Genomic DNA, 6607 nt, shown 5'->3' on the forward strand with positions numbered 1-6607 from the left:
TACAGGACTGCTATCACAAACTACAAATCTATGCATGTCTTTAAATTTACCTATTTCAACTTCAACTGCTTCAGTTAAATCTGTTTTAATTTTCTGATTAGCTACACCTACTACTTGGATTTTATCCCCAGAGAGAGGAAGGTTTTCTATTTCCACTGATCTAACAGTAGAATGGGTAGCACCTGTATCCACTAGGAAAGTAATTTCTACATCATTCACTTTACCATTTACAAATGGACCAGATTGATCTACCTCAAGAGTGGCTCCAAGCACACACTCTTCCTCCTCTCTCGGGCACCGTCAGAAGTAATCATCAGATTCACTCCCACGATCTTCTTTCAACCAATATTGTTGTGACACATTCGACACATTCACTCTTGGTGATCTGTTTACCTGTTCACCTCTGCTGAATCCTGTTTCTGCACTGTATCTCTGCACATTAACACAGTTTGGAAGTGGCGGTTGTGGTATCTGACTTTGCTGATTCACTACCTGTTGCTGTAGCTGTTGCTGCTGAATTATCTCATTCTGCATCTGTGGATTTAATGATGCATTTTTTTAAAAATGTCTGGGCGGATTCTTACACTCGCGCTTCCAGTGTCCAATTTCGCCACAATTAAAACATGGGAGTTTCTGTTCTAACTCTTCTATAATTCCCATCAATTTTGGCTTATTATAATTACCTTTAAATTTCCCTTGATTCTGATCAACATTTATATTTCCTAAAGTTGCTAATTGCTGTTCAGCCACTTTTACCTGTGCCCACATAGCTTTTTCCTTTAGCTTCTTTTGTTTAGCATCTATTTCATCGCTGCAGTATTTTGCTTTTCTCAAGATTTTATCTACTGTGTTTGATTGCCAACCAACTATTCCAGTTCTTATCATTTCACTAATTTCAGGTCTCAAGCCATATACAAATCTGTATATAAAATGGCTCATATGCTTTTCACTTAAATTTTCATAACCACTGTATTGTTTGAATACCAGCGGTAGTCTTTCATAAAATGAATGTACTGATTCTTTTGGCTCTTGTGTTCTATCTATTTTAACCCAATCTATCTCTTTTGGGGGAATCTTGTTTTTCAAAAACACAATTACCTGATCATATTTTCTCATTACCTCTGGTGAAGGAGCACCTGTTACCTTATGTCGAGGAAATTCTTCTTTAGGCCAATTTATATTAATTTTACATTGTGCCCAAAGATCTGAAGGGACAACTATGTCAAAGAATCCATCACGATCAATCCATAAAACTTTTGGAACTTTCACAAATCTGTCTACCTGTCGATACCATTCTAAAGGTTTTTCTCTTAATCGAGGGAAATCATTCGTGAACATTAAAATGTCCTGTCTTGTCCATGGGACATGCACATACCCTCCTCCCGGTATTTCTCTCATTGGTAACTCATTTACTACTTCCTCTTCCTTCTTTTCTCTGATAGGAAAAGCTAAACTTGTTCTGTCTTCATCTCTTTTCTTTGTCCATTTTACTCTCCATTTACCTATTTCGCCCCATTTTCTCAAAATCACAATTAAGTCTTTTATATGAATGATTCTTCCTGTGGTATTCAAATTTTCAATATCTTTTTCAGAAAAATCCACCCTATAATGTTTCTGCAAATTCTTTAGCTTACTCAGATCTACTTCTAATTCAGCAGCCATCTCCTCTAATTGATCATATTTGTTTTTCGTTTTCCATGTTATGCTTTGCAAATAAATAATAATTCATCATCCTGATATGCTTTCAAACTGGCAGTTCCAATTATTAATTCCTCTATATCTGCTTTCAATTTTGCAACATCAAGTAATTTACATTCTGGGGTTTGTGTTAAATCTATTTTACTCAGACTCTTTTCTGGAGTTCCAGAGTGATTCTGCACCAGATGGAGTTTTACTTGTCAAACTTTGATTAAAAGTTAAGTCAGGCATCATTAATTTTTCTCGATGTATTTCAGACAAATCTGAATAAAAATTTTCAGTCACCTTCTGTATTTCTGAATTTAATGGAACAGTTATAGCTGAATGTCTAATTTCTTTTTGATCAAATACTGGAAGAACAGTTCCAATCGTTACTGGTACTGTCACTGCTTCCATGCTTTTAGTTAACTGCTGTATTAATTCATCCTTTGAACGATTATATTCTGAGGTATCTGGTAATTCCTCATATCTTTCTGTTCTTTTTCCATTTGGGGTTACATTTCTCTGAACTGGAGTTATATTCCTCTGTACTGGGGTTTCATTTCTATGGACTAGAGTTTCAGCATAATTTCTATTTTCTCCTAATATATTTGAACTACATCTTGTTTCTACTCTTTCGGGTGTTTTTCTACAATCAGGATTTGTTTTAGGGGATGACTCCTCAATAATTTCTCTTGGAGGGGCACTTGGAGAAGTCCATGAACAAACTGGTTGATAAGGTGGCGGTTTTCTAGTATACATTTCTTCTAATACTGGATCTTCTGTCTCATTTTCTTCAATAATATTATTTTTCTTTTGGGCACTCTTTTGTCCAGTTGCCTCATCAATTAGTCTCACTGGGTACAAGCCATCACACATGTCTGCACTTCTCCATCGACGCATTCTATCCTCATGTGTTTCTCTATTAAGATCTAGTCCTCCTCTCCTTGATACTCCTCTACTTTTTCGTTGTAATTCAAACATTTCATCCTCCCATTCAGCTAGAGCTTCAAATTGAGTAGGTCTAGGCTTTGGTACTAATTTAATCATTTTTTCTCTTAAGTTTTTCAAAACTGCCATGTTAATTGATCCATCTTCTGGCCATGCTAATTCACCATCATTTACAATCTAATACATTGATAGTACCCTTAGAGACATGATGGCAACCAAGCCGGTAATTCTTGTGAGGCTGTAGACTTAAGGTTGTTGCTCAATACTCTCTCCATCTGGCTTCTAAAGGTTTGGGAAACCCATACACTTAGCACTCGCTTTGCCAGGCTAGAGTCCCCAGTGTGATCATGTGATGCAGCTAAAAAAACATGGACGGGCAGTGTCAACAGACGTTCAGGATCTGGCAGTCCTGTGCTGGTCCCTCAGCATCCTCACACACACATTTGCCACTTTGTCAGGGCATGAGGCACAGAGGAAAAATAGGTAGAAGTCAGTTACCAGTCGTGTAGGGAGCTCTGAATTTTGGAATCACAAACCAGCCCCTCAGCATCCACGCTCAGTTTTGCCAACTCCTCTGAAGTTATATTGTTTTTCTTCTCTGTATGTTTGGTAATGGGTTCTTCATCCTGATAACTGACACAATCAACCTTCATTTCATTAGCATGCTTTTCACTTGTGTGTTTTTGTCTCTGATGGATCTTTAGTTTTGAACATTCTTTGTAGCTTTTTCCACATTCACTGCACTTATATGGTTTGTCTCCCATGTGTGTAAGCTGATGGACTAGTCGATGGCTTAACTGGTAAAACCTCTTTCCACATTCAGTGCATGCATATGGTTTTTCTCCTGTGTGTCTTCTTTGATGTTTCTTTAGGTGTAATAACTGGATACATTTCTTCTCACATTTGTTGCAGCTGTATATCTTTTCTCCTGTGTGTGTTCTCTGATGTACCCATAAGGCTGATGAGTTGAAGTAGGACTTTTCACATTCAGTATACCTGTAGGGATTTTCTTCTGTATGCATTTTCAGGTGGCGCCTTAGTTCTGTTGATTCACTAAAACATTTCCCACACACTGTGTATGTGTATGGTTTTTCACCAGTGTGTGTTCGCTGATGTTTCCTTAAGATTGATTGTTGATTAAAGCCTTTACCACATTCACTACACTTGTATGGCCTTTCTCCTGTATGTATTCTCTGATGATGCCTAAGATCTGATAACTGATTAAAACTCTTTCCACACTCGCTACATGTGTGTGGTTTTTCTCCTGTGTGAGTTCGCATATGATACTTTAACTGTGATGATTGATTAAAACTCCTCCCACATTCTCTGCACATGTATGGTCTTTCACCTGTGTGTGTTCTTTCATGGCGCCCTATGTCTGATGGTTTATTAAAGCCTTTTCCACATTCACTGCATGTATATGGTTTTTCCCCTGTGTGTGTTCGCTGATGGACCAGTAGATGGTATGACTGGTTAAAGCTGCTCAAACATTCACTGCACCTGTATGGTTTTTCCACTGTGTGTGTTTGCTGGTGACGCTTTAGTTTTGATGCGAGGCTAAAGCTTTTCTCACATTCACTGCAGGTGTGTGTTTGTTCTTTCATGGATAGTCTCTCTTGATTAGGTATGCTTTCACACACATCCCTTGTTGGGGTTTGCTGTTGGACCATCATGGTTGATGGATTATATTTAGATTTTGTCCTTTTTAATTAACAAAAAGGCTGAACGTTGACCATACCTCTTACCACACTCATGACTTGTGCATGGCTCCTCTGGCCATGGTTGTAATTTCAAATAGGATTAGGATAGTATGCACACATGATGGACTTAGGTGCATTCTTGTGGCAGTGCATGCTATGATAATGTTCTGCAAAGTGTATAGGAAACTCCATCATTTTTTAACCTTCAGTTATCAAATTTTAAAATCTTGTTTTCTACATTTTTGAAATATTTGACAAATTGTTACTATTCAATCAAAAAAGTATTTACGATGAACAAAGGAAAATCAGTTGTTATCATTTGGTAAAAATATGCATTGCTGCACCGTCTGATACACAACTTGTTGTCCCGGTGCCGTGGCCTGTGCTTCATTTTGTAAAGGACTCTCTATCCGCATACGTGCTGTTGCCTGTTTCGTACATGGTGTTTCTGCGAGATCCCTTGTTTCTTACCAGTTTGTCCTTTTCCTGAATATAATGCAGGAAGATGCTAAGCATGGCGCTTCTTCATGACACTTGATGTGTCCGATTTTACAGTAGTTTCTTGCCTAGTCGTCATTTTATTAGTAATTCAGGGGTTCAGTCTCTGTTGAATAAAAAGATATTTCAAATTATTCAGTTTCTTAACCATACTATTAATTATGACTTACTATCTAATTAAATTGCATAATGCTTCTAATAATATTGAAAAAACATAAAATCTCACAAAAAGCTTTAAACAACTGGCAAACAAGTCTTAGTTTTAGCACCTTGAAAATAAGCAAGAAATATTGATGCATTTTATTCTTCTATGGGGTGGGTCCCGTGGAAGTAACTGAGCCCTTGCTGACGAGAGTGGGCAAGTTAACATGCCTACTAGTATGAGAAGTGCGGTGCAGCTAGTGGTACAACTCTAACAAAGTTGCCAGCATTTTCAGAACCTGCTGCATGTGGGTCAGCCCCAAAATTGAATTTCTAGGCGCCAGGGCGACCGACGCTGGAATCTGGGGATCACGGTTTGATCCCCGGCACCGGCAGCAGGTTAGCCCAGCACCATGTGACCAGGGCCGGCTCTAGGCTCATGGTGGCCCTTGGCAGGGAGCGTAGGTAGGGGTCCCGGAAGAGGGGGTCCGGGTGGGGCGGAGCGCGCAGGCCAGTAAAGAGGGGAGGGGGCAGGGTGTTTAGAAGTGGAAAGGAGCCGGAGGCCGCCAAATCCCTGCCAGGGGCCACCACGCAAATATGTATCCATCCTCAGAGGATTCATATATTAAGGATATATATTGGCGTGGTGGCCCCTGGGGTTTGGTGGCCCTGTGCAGGTGCACAGCTCGCACATGCCTAAAGCCGGCGCTGATGTGACTCTGGGCAATAGCTTGCTTAATCCTCCCGACGGCCTCCAGCGCCTAGAGACCTTTACGGGTGATTGTGCGCTTTACAAATGTGGATTATTATTATAAACAGTCTAGCAGCAGAGCACCTCGAGACTGATGATAGCCCTGTCTGCCGTAAGGCTGCGGAGAGGCCACTGATATGCAGCAGTCCTTCTGACCAATGCCATCAAGTCCAGTGAGCAGGTACCGAGGCCGTAGTAGGGAGCTTCAAGAGATTCTAAGAAGGGATTTAGAACAGACGAACAGTAAGGTGGGAAAAAGAGGAGAGAGTGAAAGATGCAGCAGAGCCACAGCAATAAGAAGTTCCAGTTTATCAACTCCCCTCCTTATTTTTCTGGTAAGCCGTTCTGGTAGCACAATGGTCTTTTACAAACATCCACGCTCCTTGTGTATATTCTTGTGTGATGACTAATGGATCTGTAAACACCCTGTTGACCCTAAATCTCTCCATTCCTGCTATTCCCAGCCCATAAACTAGCTCCTAAGATACCCAGCACAAGAGGCCTCATGACACCAGGGCTGACTCAGATCCTCTTTTTCACTTCTAAGTCGCCCTGCATCCCAAGACGAAATTTCAGATCAAAATAAGCTGCATGCTTGGAAATTTTACCAATCAGTAAGTTGAGAGGGCCTGAGAAGAATTCACTGAGCGGCACATTTACCAAGCCCAGTAAATCTCTGCAAACCAGAGGAAATCGAGATACTACTGGGCCATATTGAGAATGTGTGAAAAAATGGGGTGTAGGGAGGACTGTGCTCAAAGACTAAGTAAATCTGCTCCAGCACGGAAGGTTGAGATGGACTGTTTGGCCTTTAAATCAGAAGCGTGGAATCCAGAGGTACATATGCTGGAGACATCTGAAACTACCAGACACAGGGGTATGGTGGAGT

This window comes from Lissotriton helveticus, chromosome 1_2 (assembly GCF_964261635.1).
Source record: "Lissotriton helveticus chromosome 1_2, aLisHel1.1, whole genome shotgun sequence".
NCBI classification, from domain to species: domain Eukaryota; kingdom Metazoa; phylum Chordata; class Amphibia; order Caudata; family Salamandridae; genus Lissotriton; species Lissotriton helveticus.